The 14,977-nt window shown below is 42.6% G+C and overlaps 1 long non-coding RNA gene across 21 annotated transcripts in view; it reads left to right on the top strand.

The window, feature by feature from the left end:
* Positions 1-14,977, top strand: part of LOC140198802 (uncharacterized) — a 325,008-nt gene that overhangs the window by 143,074 nt on the left and 166,957 nt on the right. For all 21 annotated transcript variants that reach the window (XR_011886241.1, XR_011886248.1, XR_011886245.1 and 18 more), the window contains one exon: positions 9,228-9,303. This is a non-coding gene — a long non-coding RNA (uncharacterized lncRNA). The remainder of the gene's footprint in view (positions 1-9,227; positions 9,304-14,977) is intronic.

The raw sequence follows: 14,977 nt of genomic DNA, 5'->3' as shown, positions 1-14,977 counted from the left end.
CATTTGGGCACAATGTATGCATACAACCTCCTTTTTTAATTCCCATTGAATTAATCAGAGAAAGGTAGTTGGCAACATTTTTCTGTTAAAAGATAAAGCAGACATGGTGATCTCATTCTCAGACTAGAGTTAGCAGAATTCCAATAATAACAATTAACCTATAAAATAGTCAGATTCAGGTGGTGTGACGCCTGCTACTGAAAACTAAGAAGTTTCTAGAAAAATACAGAAGACACTTACTGGAATTGCTGGAAAATTCACTGAACAATCCTATGAATATATAATGCAAGCAAGCACAGGAAAGTTAAACTACAATAAAAATAGCAATTCTACACCCCTGTGCAGCACACCTTAACCTCAGAATCAATGATGTGAATTTAATGCCCACTTTAGAACACTGGCCGGACTCCTTTCGTGAGAGGGGCAGTTTCAGAATGAGACATTGCAATGTATTGCTCTTTTGGGTACGTTACCATGTTTTGACGGTCATTAAGAATATTTACGGTTGGCTTACCCAAGTCTTAGCCATCACCCAATGTACATTGAAAATAGAATATACAGCACAGAATCAGGTCCTTTTAGCCCACGATACCCGGGCGTACCTTTGCTTAAAGTGTGGAGGCTGATGCACGGGCAGTGACCACACGGTCCTTAACAGCTCTGACTCAGGCCCCAGTGGTGTAGAATGCAAGATGGCCGGGAACTCTGCACTGCTGCAGCCTTCCTCTGCCTACACTGCCTTTGAGATGTGTCATCACCTTCTGCCGGCTCCACCGTTGAGGTCTTATTTGGATCGCTCTTTGTCTGGCGCCTCCATCTTGTTCTTACCGCCATGGGTAACCCTACCAGGAGCTAAGTGCCAGATGGCTAAACTCCAGACGTCATCAGTCTCGGGATCTCAGGAGCTCACAGCCTTTTCCATGGTGACAAAGTGACAATCTTCAGAGAAGTGTGCCAAACTAGTTAACTGTATAACTAAATAACCCCCTTCCACTTACATGCCACATCCCTCCATCCTCTGCATATTCATGTGCCTATTGAGAACCATCCAAATGCCTCTGTCATAATTGCTTCTACCACCCCCGCAGGCAGTACATTTCAGTCACCCTCTTTCCCACCCCCCCCGCCCAAACTCTCTGTGCAGTTGAAAAACAGCTCCTGCTCTGCACATCTCCTTTGAACTTGATCTCTCTTCTCTTAAATGCTTGCCCTCTCGTATTAAACACTTCAGCCCTGGGCAAGAGATACCAGCTGTCTGTCATTGCCCCTCATAATCTTATAAACTTCTCTCTAGTCTCCCTTCAGCCTCAGCCACTCCAAAGAAAGCACCTCCAGTCTGTTCATGCTCTCTTCATTGTACATACTCTCTAATCCAGGCAGCATCCTGATAAAATGTAAACTAACTTCTGGTAATTTCTCACCCCTACCCTAACTCTTTTTTTTCTAATTTCAACTCTGGTTCCCCTCTCATCTGTTCTCTTCTCTCCACCTGCCCATCGCCTCCTCTGCTGCTTCTTCCCCTTCCCAATTATTCCATGGCCCACTGTCCTCCCCATCAGATTCTTTCTTCTTCAGCCCTTTCCCTCTTTCTCCCAACTTCCAACTTCTCACTTCATACCCCCCTCGACGATCCTTCATCATCACTGGACATGTGCTTTCCAACAGCACTGTGAGGACAACTTCTCTAGAAGGATTGTAGTGGCTGCTCACCCCGACCATCTCAACGGCAACTAAAGACAGGGACATCCACATTCACGGACAGTGCAGTAACATTGCGACACTGCACTAGTGACCCTGCTCCAATTCCACCACTGTCTGTCGGGAGTTTGTACAGTCTCCCTGTGACCACATGGGATTCCTCCAGATGTTCCAGTTTCCTCCCATATTCCAAAGGCTTACAATTGTAGTCGGCCCTCCGTATCCACAGGGGTTTGGTTCTGGGACCCCCACGGATACCAACTTCCGCGGATGCTCAAGTCCCGTATATAAAATGGCGTAGTACTTGCATATAACCTACGCAGATCCTCCCGTATACTTTAAATCATCTCTAGATTACTTATAATACCTAATACAATGCAAATACTATGTAAATATTTGTTATACTCTATTGTTTAGGGAATAATGACAAGAAAAAAAGTCTGTACATGCTCAAATAACAAGTGCTGGAGAGAGAACTGGGTTTTTATTTCGATCCCGATTTGTGGTTGGTTGAATCCGCAGATGTGGAACCTGCAAATACAGAGGGCTGACTGTAGTTTGTTGATTGGTCACCTGGTTGTAATTGGGCCAGAAGGGCCTGTTACCATGCTGTATCTCTTAAAAAACATATTTAAATCATACTGATTTTCTTTTACGTTTTTGAATTTGTTTTTCTCTGACTGATCACACTTTTACCTGACTTGCAGATGTTACTCCTTGATAATACCATTATCTACAATAAGTTTGAAACTAGCTTGAAAAAAAGGGTAGGATTGGTTAGCATTATCTCTATAAAACCCTGATTAGACCTTACTTGGAGTATTGTGATCTCCTCACCTTGACATAGGAAGGAAGTGGAAGCTTTAGTGAGGGTAGAGAGGAGATTTATCAGGATGCTATCTGGATTAGAGAGCATGCCTTGTGAGGGGTTTTTCTCTTTGGAGTGAAGGAGGATGAGAGATGACTTGTTAGAGAGGTATAAGATAGCATCCGTTAGTCTTGTGAGACCATGGATCTGCGCCTGGAAAGTCTTCACTCTCCAGGGTGCAGGCCTGGGCAAGGTTGTATGGAAGACCAGCAGTTGCCCATGCTGCAAGTCTCCCCTCTCCACGACACCAAGGGAAGGGCATTAGGACCCATACAGCTTGGCACCAATGTCGTCGCAGAGCAATGTGTGATTAAGTGCCTTGCTCAAGGACACAACACGTTCCCTCGGCTGGGGCTCGAACTCACGACCTTCAGGTCACTAGTCCAATGCCTTAACCACTTGGCCACGTGCCTACACTCTGTATAAGATGATATGAAGCATAAGTCAAGAGGACAGTCAGAGACTTTTCCCCAGGGCAGAAGTAGTTAATACAAGGGAGCATTATTTTTTAGATGATGGAGGAAAGTATAAGAAGGGATGTCAGAGGTAAATTATTTACATAGAGAGTGTGGGAAAGTGGAACATGCTACTAGGGGTGGTGGTAGAGGCAGATACATTAGGGACATTAAGGATACTCTTAGATAGACATGTGGATGATAGAAAAATGGAGGGTTATGTGGGAAGGAAGGGCTAGATTGATCTTAGAGTGGGTTAAAATTTTAGTATAACATCGTGGGCTAAAGGGCCTGTGTATGCTGTAATGATCCGCATTCTAAATCACTTTTTTGGAGGAGCTTGTGAGTGGAAAACAGAAGCAGTGTGATGTGTTGGTGAAGGATGCAGATGTTTACCATTAGCTCTATAAAACCTCATTAGACCACATTTAGAGTATTGCATTCTGGTTGTTATTGTAAGGATGTGGAAGTTTTAGAGAGGGTGCAGAGGAGATTTACCAGGATGTTGCCTGGACTAGAGAGCATGACTTATGATGATAGGTTGAGTGAGCTGGGGCTTTTCTCTTTGGAATGAACGAGGATGAGAGATGATTTAATGAGCTGTACATGATGATAAGGATCAGAGATCAAGTGGATCATCAGAGACTTTTTCCCAGGGCAGATATGACTAATATGTAATGTTAAGATAATTGGAGGCAAGTATTTAGAGGGCAGGAGATGTCGGAGGTATGTTTTTTAAACAGGGAGTGGTGGGTGCATGGAATGCACTGCCAGGGGTGGTGGTAGGGATATTTAAGGAACTCTTTGAAAGGCACATGAACAATAGGAAAATAAAGGATTATGTAGGAAGGAAGGGTTGGATTAATCTTAGAACAGGTTAAAAAGTAGGAACAACATTGTGGGCCAAAGGGCCTGTACTGTGTTACAATGTTCTGTGTTCTATAAATGGAAGGGGATGTTGGAATAAACTGGTCATTAGCATTAGTGTATCTTTTTGCAATGAAAGTTGTTGGCCAAACATCAGTAGAAAAACTGAATTTCCACTGGTAATGGGAATAACTACCACAATGGCCCAGAAAGAAGATCTCCAACTAAGGTGCAGATGCTGTACAATGAGGGTATGGATGGGACCTGTGGCAGAGAGGCTGCAGACAACACAAGGCTTAAATGTGCAAAAACTAATGCAGGCTAGTTCATAGCTAAGCAGCTAAAGGTTGTCCCTGACCATTTCGCCTCTGACTCCTGGGATATGCCAGCATGGAATGCCACTGAATGCGTGGAGTAGGTCTGCCTACATTCGCTGACCTTATAAGGAGCCTTGGCCTCGAGCAAGCAGAGAAGGGCTCTTCAGTTATTCCTTATCGCAACTGGTGTCAAAGTTAAAGATACCATTCTTATTGAAGAGCTCTCTCAGATAACACCATCCTCTGGGAGAACTGTCCTTGAAGTGTGACAGATGGGTTTTGAAGTCAAGAGTTGGAATATATCAAGAGAATGCCTTACTTTTCTCTCCTGCTTATCATCTTTACAGAGACAGTTACCAGTCTGTAACTTTGGATGACAACTATGTGGCGTCAGTGTTGACTGCACAGTTGAGAGTAATGTTGATTTGAAATGTTTGACATGGATTTTCAAGTATTTTACCTGTGTGACTGAGTGGAAAAGAGGGGGAGGGTAAATTGCACCTTGTCTACCAGAAAGACAAAGGAGGCCTTACATTGAATGGAGCCCCTCAGAGATTTTTCAGCTAAACTGTATGAGTGTGATCAGGTTGGCAGCACTCAATATGGGCACCACAGGAGAACATGAAGCTTGACTCACCATTGGATTGGACAGTTTGTTCTGGTTAAGTCACGGTTCGTCACACATGCACAGCAGGTATGTAAGAAGCTACAAAGAATAGTGGACTCAGCCACATCTACGGCATGCATTGCCTCAAGAAGGAAACATCCATCACCTAAAATCCCCACCATCTTATCCATCTTCACACAGCTACCACACTACATCTACGTGAAACACTGTCATAGGAAAGCAGTATCCATCATCAGAGATCCTCACCACCCAAACCATGCTCCTTTCTCACCGCTGCCATCAGGTTGAGGATACAAGAGCCTCAGGATTCACTCCACAAGGTTCAGGAACAGTTACTACCCCCCAACCATCAGGCTCCTGAACCAAAGGGGATGACTTGCCCATCGTTGAAATGTTCCCACAACCAGTGATCTCACTTTAAGGACGTTTTATCTTATTATTTCAGTTTCTCATTATTTATTGCTATTTATTTATATTTGCATTTGCAGTTTGTTGGCTTCTGCACTCTGGTTGATCTTTCATTGATCCTGTTATAGTTACTATTCTGTAGATTTGCTGAGAATGCCTGCAGAAAAATAAATTTTCGGGTTGTAAGTGGTGTCATAAATGATAATAAAATTTACTTTGAACTTTGAATTTGAGGCAGGAGGTATTGAAGCCTGAGGTTCAACACTATCAGGTCCAAGAACAACCATTTCTCTTCAACCATTCAGTTTTTGAACCAACTGGAAAATCATTAATCCCTACAGATTAGCAACAATGTGACTATTTTGCACTACAAAGGACTTTCCTTGTTAGAAAATGTTGAATTTGTTTTTTCTTGTGAATGCTGCTTATCTAATGCAATGTTCCTGCAACGTTGCTGCAAATAATTTTTCCGTTTCACCTGTGCGTACACGTACTTGTGCAGATGACAATAGACCCAACTCCAAAGCAGGAAACATACCAGGAGCAGTATGATGTGTTGGTGAAGGATGCAATTGGTTGTCATTAGCTCTATAAAACCCTGATTAGACCACACTTGGAGTACCATTTTCTAGTTACTTACTGCCTGTTACGCAGCTGGCATTTAGGGCAGCAATGAAGGTACTTCATCTCTCTCTCTCCTTGCCCATCTTCAATATTGAGTTCCAGGGTCCCCACCTCTGCCTTTACGGCATGGCTCCAAGTTGTCTTTGGTCTCCTGTGTTTCTCCTGCCCTTCAGATGTCCAATGAAGTTCTGTCTTCATGATGAATCTGGCATCTCTTCTCATCAGATGCCCAATCCTTCTCCAAAGTTTTCTCATGAAGTACTATGTTCTGGTCACCTTGTTATGGGAAGGATGTGGAAGCTTTAGAGAGGGTGCAGAGGAGATTTATCAGACTGCTGCCTGGATTAGAGAGCGTGTCTTACGAAGATGGATTGAATGAGCTAAAGGTTTTTTCTTTGGACTTCATAATGGTGTACAAGATGATAAGAGGCATAGATCAAGCAGATAGGCGGACTTTTTCTAAGGGAAGGAATGTCTAATATGAGGGGACATAATTTTAAGATGATTGGAGGAAAGTATAGGAGGGATATTAGAGTTTTTTTTTACACAGAGAGTGGAGGATGCATGGAATGCACTGCCAGGGGTGATGGTAAAGGTGAATACATTAGGTACATTTAAAAAACCCTTAGGTAAGCTTAGGTAACCCTTAGATAAGATGGTATAAAAGTAAGGGAATATGTAGGAGGGAAGGGTTAGACTGATCTAACAAAACAATATTGAGTAGGTTAAAAGGTTAGTACAACGTTGAGGTCCAAAGTTCCTGCACTGTGCTGCAAGGTTCTATGTTCTATGTTCTATCTGAGAATTGCAGATTATTCCCCTGTACATGGAAAGAAAGCTGGAAAAATAATTGATGAAAAAGGAAGTTTGTCACATCTTGTACTTATTTTTTTTACTTGCTGAGGGTGAGTGGTCAGACTTTGAAGATCATGGTTCAAAGTTTCGAGGCTGAAATTGTGCAGAAGCGGGGGAGAACAGAGAGCGGGGAGATCATGGACCCAGTTCCAAAGTTACCCTTGCTGATACAATCCAACTCATTCGTTCGTTACGTGCTATGTTGTATGATGTTGGTGAACATGGTCTTTCCATGACCATGATTGTTTTTGGCAAATTTTTCTACAGAAGTGATTGCCATTGCCTTCTTCTGGGCAGTGTCTTTACAAGACATGTGACCCCAGCCATTATCAATACTCCTCAGAGATTGTCTACCTGACGTTAGTGGTCACGTAACCAGGACTTTTGATATGCACCAGCTGCTCATATGACCATTGACCACCTACTCCGATGGCTTCATGTGATCCTGCTCGGGGGCTAAATTGGTGTTACACCTTGCCCAAGGGTGACCTGCAGGCTAGTGGAGGGAAGGAACACCTTACACCTCCTTTGTTAAAGATGTATTTCCACCTTGCCACCCAAAACCCTGATTAAGTGTCTTAATTCGAGTCTTGATGAAGGGTCTCAGCTTGAAATATTGGCTCTTTTATTTCTCTCTATGGATGCTGCCTGATTTGTAGAGTTCCTCCACCATTTTGTGTGTGTCAGAATCTCTTTTCACATTTCAGAAACCCTAATGGCTAAAAATAGTGTTGCAAACCTCGAGATACAGAACTGGAAATAAAAGATCTATTTAGAAAACAGACTTCTATTTAAAAGTGTAGTAAACAACTTTGATTTGAAAACAGGCCTCCTATTTAAAAGGACTCATGGTGTTTGGTTCAAACTTGAGATCCGGGCTCTATAAATGTGAAAGCATAGCTGTGTGCCAGAAACATGAGTTGCAGCCAGATTATTTGAGGACCCTGGGGATATTTTAGGCCTTTAGACGATTCAGAGAAGTCACAAACTCTTAAATCTTCCCGGCTTCATGCAAGTCTCCTGCTGGACTGAAGGCACAAGACTAGGCTGTGTCCACTCATAAAAATAGAAGCAACTATTTAGAAACAGAGGAAGTAGCTCATAACGAAGGTGTCAAGGTATATGAGAAAACTGAGTTATAATGAGCCTATCGAGTAGGCCTCTGCAGTATTCCAGCCTCTGGCCCAGATCTTCAGGATATTACCAACAAAAGGTGGGCCTTAATTTTCTTTTAAATGTCTTTGACTGAGACAGAGGAGGACATTTGGATCCTGATTACTGCCTCCTCTAAAAAGATAATGGCTGTTTTTTATTTGAATTCTGTCTACCAACCCTGTTTCCACATTCCTTAGTATCCTTCCTGTCTGAATGTCTCCCTTCGTTTAACAATTCCAATTAATTTCCCAAATTTAAGGGATTCTTTGGGACGAATTTCAATTTTCCAGCTTTGTATGAGGAAAAGGCATACACAATAGCATGGCAGCTGGTGTAAGGCTCAACCATAATCGGAGTTTGATTCCTGCTGCTGTCTGTAAAGAGTTTGATCTCCTGGTGACCCTGTGAGTTCCCTCAGGTTGCTCCGGTTTCCTCCCACATTCCAAAGACGTACGGGTTAGGGTTAGTGAGTTGTGGGCATGCTATGTCAGTGTCGGAAGTGTGGCAACACTTGCGGGCTGCCTTCAGCACGTCCTCAGACTGTGTAGGTGGCTGACACAAAATAATACACTTCACTGTATTTTTCAATGTACCTGTGACAAATGAAACAAATCTTAAAATCTTATCTTATCAGAGATCGGTGGGTGAATGGAGTTACTGTATGATTTAAGGGATGTGGAGTGTTTGATGACTCTGGGCTGTACTCGCTGGAGTTTAGAAGAATGAGGGGGGAATCTCTTTGAAACAGATCAAATATTGAAAGGCCTCAATAGAGTGGACTTGGAATGGATGTTTCCTATAGGGAGGAAGTCTAAGACCAGAAGGCACAGCCTTGGAATAGAAGGACATCTCTCGAATAGAGATGAGGAGGAATTTCTTTAGCCAGAGGGTGGTGAAGCTGTAGTATTCACTGCCACAGATGGCTGTAGAGGCCAAGTCATTGGGTATAGATAAATCAGAGATTGATAGTTTGTTGATTAGTTAAGGTGTCAAAGGTTACAGGGAAAGGGCAGGAGAATGGTGATGAGAGGAATAATATATCAGCCATGATAGGAGAGCACAGCAGACACGATGGGCTGAGTGGCTCCTAATTCTGCTCCTATGCCTGATGGTCTCATGGTTGCCTCAAGTGGAAAGTATATTTTAAAATTCCTGTTACTTCTCGAATGAATACTGCTGAAGCTCCGTTTCCCCTCATGATGTCATATTGAACAAAGGAGGCTGTTTTTTTTTGTTTTTTTAGCATTGCCTATTCACGCACTGAGGCAATTCCTCAGGGCAGTATCTGTCGACTTCTCTCTACAACAAAGACAAAGCTGCCAGCCTTCATTTCTCTCTCTCTTTCTCTGCAGGTTTTTTTTTGCCTGGAAATCAACCTCTTGCTTGGCTGTCATTCTGGCTGACGACTCTCAAGGCAACAGACGGACGGTGAGTGTTTTTGCAATGGACAGCCATGCTACAAATTAATTACCTACCTTCCAGCCACGTACCACCGGTCCCATTATCTGAGCTGGTAGCCAATAGAACATGCGTTCAGTGGCCATTTTATTAGGTACATCTGAACACCTGATCACTAATGCAAGTATCTAATCAGCCAATCATGTGGCAGCAATTCAATGCATAGAAACATGGAGATGTGGTCAAGAGGTTCAGTTGTTGTTCAGGCCAAGCATCAGAATGGGAGAGAAATATGATCTAAGTGATGTTGACTGTGGAATGGTTGTTGACGCTAGATGGGGTGATTTGAGTATCTCAGAAACTGCTAACCTACCGAGGTTTTCACACACCACAGTCTCTAGAGTTTACAGAGAGTGGTATGAAAAACAAAAAGAAAATCCAGTGAACGGCAGTTCTATGGGCAAAAAAAAATGGCTTGTTAATGAGAAAGGTCAGAGGAGATTGGCCAGACTGGTTCATGCTGACAGGAAGGTGACAGTAACTCAAATAACCACACGTTACAACAGTGGTGTGAAAAAAAGCATCTCTGAATGAACAGTACGTAAAACCTTGAAGTGGATGGGCTACAGCAGCAGAAAACCATGGACATACACTCAGAAGCCACTTTGCTAGCTACAGGAGGTACCTAATAAAGTGGCCACAGGGTGTAAATATTCCAGCACTGAATAACTGACCCACTTCAGGGGACAATTAAATATGAAGCACTCTGACATTCATGTACATTTCCAGATATTAATGAATCATGTAGGTTTCTATGGCAACCTGGTAGATGGAAGGTTTTCCATTACTGAAATTAGAGAGCTCTAGAAAATAGATCACAGTTCAATTTAATTACTTGAGCCTTAGTGGGATTTGAACTTGCCTGTCCGTTGTCTAGATCTCTATATACCAGTAGAGGGAGTGGTGCACAATGGAGACTGTTGTTAGAGACACTAGAGATTTTGCAGTTGCTGGAACTCCAAAGTAACATGCAGAAAATACTGGAGGAACTCAGCAGATTAGGCAGCATCTATGGAGAGGAGTAATCAGTTGACAATTCAGGTCAAGACACTTGTTACTGTGCTCAAGAACTATGTCAGACCTGTGCATCCTACAAATAAGGCATATCAACTAATATATAGTAGAACTCAGGTACTAGAATCAAATTTAATATCACCAGTGCTGTTCCCTCTAAGCTGCGAGGGTGCACGGCCACACAGTAACTGAAATGCTCCCGTGCACATAGCCTTTATTGCCATGCAGCTAGAATTGGATACAGTTGGAAAAAGTTTACAAAACATGAAAGATTTTCTTTGTTCTACTGTATTTCATTATACACCAAATAAAATCCAAAGTATGTGAAATTTCGATTCTCATTCTAAATATGTGCATACAGTATTACAAAAGAAAGTAGTTAAAGTGCTGTGCAGTTCTCAGGCCACATAAAAATTTCCTGCTCAGGGCAAAGGTTGGTCCGTGCAACTGTAAAAAATATTGGAGAGAACATTGCCACTGACATATGTCATGCAATAAGTCATTTACTTACAGCAGCTATCCAGGCACATAACAACAAACAAGTAGTATTCACAAGAAAAACATAAACTAAAAATACAGTACTGTGCAAACGTCTTAGGCACATGGTAATATCTAACTAGGCTACCTAAGACTTTTGCACAGTATTGTAGTGATTTTATGTATTGCACTGTACTGCTGCTGCAAAAAAATCATGACATATGTAAGTTCAAAGGTTCGATTTAATGTCAGAGAAATGTATGCAGTATACATCCTGAAATGTTTTTTCTTCGCAAAACATCCAAAAAAAGAGAGAAGTGCCCCGAAGAATGAACAACAGTTAAATGTGAGAACTTCAAAGTCTCCCCCAGCTCCCTGCTCCCGCATATATGCAGCAGTGAGCACCAATCTCCCGTCCCCCCACCAGCAAAACAAAAGGTGCACCCGCGACCGAGCACAAGCACAGACACAGATCTTGCAGGTACCCCAAAGGCAATCGCAATTCATCCGGCATTTGGCAACCCACAGGTTCTCTCTCTCCTTAATAAGGGAGAGGGAGGTGTCCTCCATTTTCACAGCGAGCGGGAGACATAACAACAACCTGCGGGTTTACGGTGTTAAAAAGTCCGTTTCATCGCTTTTTTTGAGCTCTGTGCCCGAAGATCACAAAGATCTCGGGTCTTTGGGCCCACAGCGAAAGATTTTCCAGCCTCCCCAATGACACATGAGTCCCTTGCCGTGACACCAACCCTCGATCTGCCTGTCTCCAGAGCCCCTGAGATTTTGGCTTCTGAACACTAGGCCGCCTCTCAGGCTGACCTCTTGGCGTGTCGAACAATGGCCGGTCCTGAAACCCCGAGAGCGAGTCCCATTCCCGCAAAGAACTGAAGTCAGCGTGTAACCTAAGGTCAGAATCTTCAAAAGAACCCTGAAAGGGAAAAACAAAGATATTAAAGACGGAAATAGAGCTGTTTCTGAAGATGCAAGCAAAGGAGTTGCCGTTTAGCGCCATCTTAACTCCGCCTCTGTCTCGAAGTGATGATAAACCTGATTCTGATGTGGGTCTCTATTGTGGACCGAGAGTGGGAAGGGGACAGGGAGAGGGGAATCATGCTTAGGAAAAGGGGAAGGGAGAGGGGAATCATGCTTGGGAAAAGGGGAAGGGAGAGGGGAGGAGTGGGAAGCACCAGAGAGACATCAGAATCAGGTTTAATGTCACCAGCATATGTCGTAAAATTTGTTAACTTAACATCAGCAGTACAATACAATACATGATAAATATAGAAAAAATAGATAAGTAAATCAATTACAGTAAGTATATAAGTATATTAAGTCGTTAAGATAGTGCAAAAACAGAAAAAAAGTGTGGTAGTGTTCATTGGTTCAATGTCCATTTAGAAATCTGATGGCAGAGGGGAAGAAATTTCCTGAATCATTGAGTGTCTGCCTTCAGGCTTCTGTATCTCCTTCCTGATGGTAGCAATGAGAAGAGGGCATGTCCTGGGTGATGGGGGTTCTTAATGATGGACACTGCCTTTCTGAGGCATCGCTCGTTGTTTTGGAGACTATGGAGGCTAGTACCCATGATGGAGCTGTCTAATTTTACAACTACCTGTAGCTTATGATCCTGTGCAGTAGCCCCTGACACCCCCCCCCCAATGAAATAGATAGATGAATAGATACTTTATTGACCCCAAATGAAATTACAGTGTCACAGTAGCATTACAAGTGCACAGATATACAAATATTAGAAGAGCAGTAAGAAAGAATAAAAACATTAACTTAAAAATAAGATGTGTAAGAAATATAGCTGCTGTGTTGCCTTTTTTATAGCTGCACCGATACATTGGGACCAGGTTAGATCCATGGAGATATTGACACAAGGAACTTGAAATTGCTCACTCTCTCCACTTCTGATCCCTCTATGAGGATTGGTTCATGTTCCCTCATCTTACCCTTCCTGAAGTCTTCAATCAGCTCCTTACTGACACTGACAACACCACTTATCGACTTGGTACATCTCACTCCTCCATCTGGGATTCTGCCAGCAATGGTTGTATCATCAGCAGATTTATAGATGGCATTTGAGCTATGCCTAGCCATACAATCATGGGTATAGAGACAGAAGAGCAGTGGGCTAAGAACACATCCCTGAGGTGTGCCAGTATTGATTGTCAATGAGGAGGATACGTTATTGCCAGTCTACACAGATTGTGGTCTTCTGGTTAGGAAATCGAGGATCCAATTGCAGAGGGAGGTACAGAGGCCTAGTTTCTGTAGCTTATCAATCAAGACTGTAGGAATGACATTGTGAAACATTAAGCTATGGTCAATGAGCAGCATCCTGGCATAGGTGTTTGTATTGCCCAGGTGATCTAAGGCCTTGTGAAGAGCCATTGAGATTGTGTCTGCCATAGACCTATTGTGGTGATAGGCAAGTTGCAGTGGATCCAGGTCTTTGTAGAGTCAGGAATTGATTCTAGCCATGACCCAACCTCTCAAAGTATTTGATCACCATAGGCGCGAGCGCTACTGGACAATAGTCGTTAAGGCAGCTCACACTATTCTTGGGCACTGGTATAATTGTTGCCCATGATCAATAAAGTAAATGTTTGGAATCAAATGATCATGCCTGATGTTTCAGGGCTGGGTGTGTCTACACCCACACAACCCCCTGCCCTGGCTCTCCTGTGTACCCTGTACCACACCCCTCCCACGTCACACCACCCTCGCCATTCCCAACATCCTTTGCTCCCGCCAGAATTACCAACTTGCTCTCTGCTCCACTTTGACAAATAAGGTACTGTGCAAAAGTCTTGGGCATCCTAGCTATATATACATGTCTAAGACTCTTGCACAATTCTGTATGAACATAATTAGAAAAGGAAAAAAAATAAACTCCACTTAAGTGCAGTGATCAAAGTGGTCATAGTGTTGCTAAACTGTAGTGATTGGCATTGTAACAGTTGTTTCAAGAACCGAATGGTTGAAGGGAAGTAGCTGGTCTGGAACCTGGTGGTGTGGGACTTTAGGCTTCTATACCTCCAGATGGTAGCTGGGAGAAGGTGGCACGGCCCGGATGGTGGGGATTTTTGATGATGACGTTGCTTGTGGCAGAACTTTCTGCAGATGGTGGGAAGGGATGTGCCCATGATGTACTGGGCAGAGTGCACTACTCTCTGCACCTTCTTACTTTTAGAGCTGACTGTTTAATTGTCATTTTCTCTACAGTTTAACAATTAATGATCTGCTTGTATTTTCAGTAGCCTTCATATGCATAAGAATTTAATATGCCTTGAGTGGTTACACAGAATATAATTCTGAATTTTCTTCATTCTTCCATAAGTGAATAAGTGCTTTCTCATAAGTTAATTTTTACTGCAGTATGGAATAAGTATTTTCTAATTGGTTTATTATTATCTACAGATTTGAATGGATTTTTTCTTATCTCTGCGTATATAGCTGTTTTATGCTAGATGCCATCTTTAACTTCTCTCTTCTTCAAGTAGCAGTGACCCCTTTCACTGTTCTATTCCTGTTCTCTTTGTTCTATCGACTTTTAATAAAACAATCGTGAAGTAACAAGTTTTATGCGTCATTCCAGACTGCTGTAAGAACCTTGGACTTAAAGCACCAGAATCCAACATTGTTGGATTGATGGGATAAGGGGGTAAAACAAAAAGGGAAGGAATTATATTGACTTGACTTAGAATTGGGCATACCATGCTTAATTATTCCTCATATTTTGTTGGAAAACATCACCCTGGGTGTGTAGGTGTTGTTATCATTATGAAACAGTTGAACACATTCTATTACAATGTGAAGTGTATAAGGTTGAAAGAAAGCAAATGGAGGTTGCACTACTATATTTGGGGGTTGATGGATGTCATTTAAAATCTTTACTAAATTATGGAAGTGGCTTTAATTTAGTTCACAATATTGTTTTTCATTATTGACAATCCGTAAGGATTTTTGGGGTGATTTAGTTTTCAGTTGATGAAGAACTAGTCAGGGTTTTATTTCCCAACTCTCTGCACCTCACTCCAGTGCAAATGGTGACAGTAATGCACCTTCAGGTTGGACTGCCAACCGCCGTTAAAAGTCAGAGGAAGAAGAAGAACGTTGCCTTCCCGTGCAACACAAACAAAATATT

Source organism: Mobula birostris, chromosome 6 (genome assembly GCF_030028105.1).
Source record: "Mobula birostris isolate sMobBir1 chromosome 6, sMobBir1.hap1, whole genome shotgun sequence".
NCBI classification, from domain to species: Eukaryota; Metazoa; Chordata; class Chondrichthyes; order Myliobatiformes; family Myliobatidae; genus Mobula; species Mobula birostris.
This window is presented reverse-complemented; position numbering and strand designations above follow the sequence as displayed.